Raw genomic sequence first — 474 nt, forward strand, 5'->3', positions numbered from 1 at the left:
GCAAGACTTGTGGCCAAAGGATTCATGCAAAAAGAAGGCTATGACTATGATGAGGTGTTTGCACTAATGGTCAGGTTCGAAACAGTCAGATTGATTGTTGCACTTGCTAGTTGGAATGGCTGGAAATTGTGGCAACTTGATGTCAAGAGTGCCTTCCTAAATGGGCGTCTTGAAGAGGAAGTGTATATAACTCAGCCCCCTAGGTTTGAGACATTAACAACAGGGGAAAACAAAGTACTAAGATTGAAGAAGGCATTGTATGGCTTGAAACAAGCTCCAAGAGTTTGGAACAAAAGAATTGACCTAACATCTATTGGCTTCACAAAGTGCAAGGTGGAACATGGTGTGTATGTGAACTTAACAAGCACAGGAGAATTAATCTTAATCTGTCTCTATGTGGATGATTTGGTCATCACAGGGAGTAGTGAATCTGAAATCCTAACATTGAAGAGAAAGCTCAAATCTGAGTTTGAA

The sequence above is a fragment of the Lupinus angustifolius genome, chromosome LG09, assembly GCF_001865875.1.
Source record: "Lupinus angustifolius cultivar Tanjil chromosome LG09, LupAngTanjil_v1.0, whole genome shotgun sequence".
Taxonomy (NCBI): Eukaryota; Viridiplantae; Streptophyta; class Magnoliopsida; order Fabales; family Fabaceae; genus Lupinus; species Lupinus angustifolius.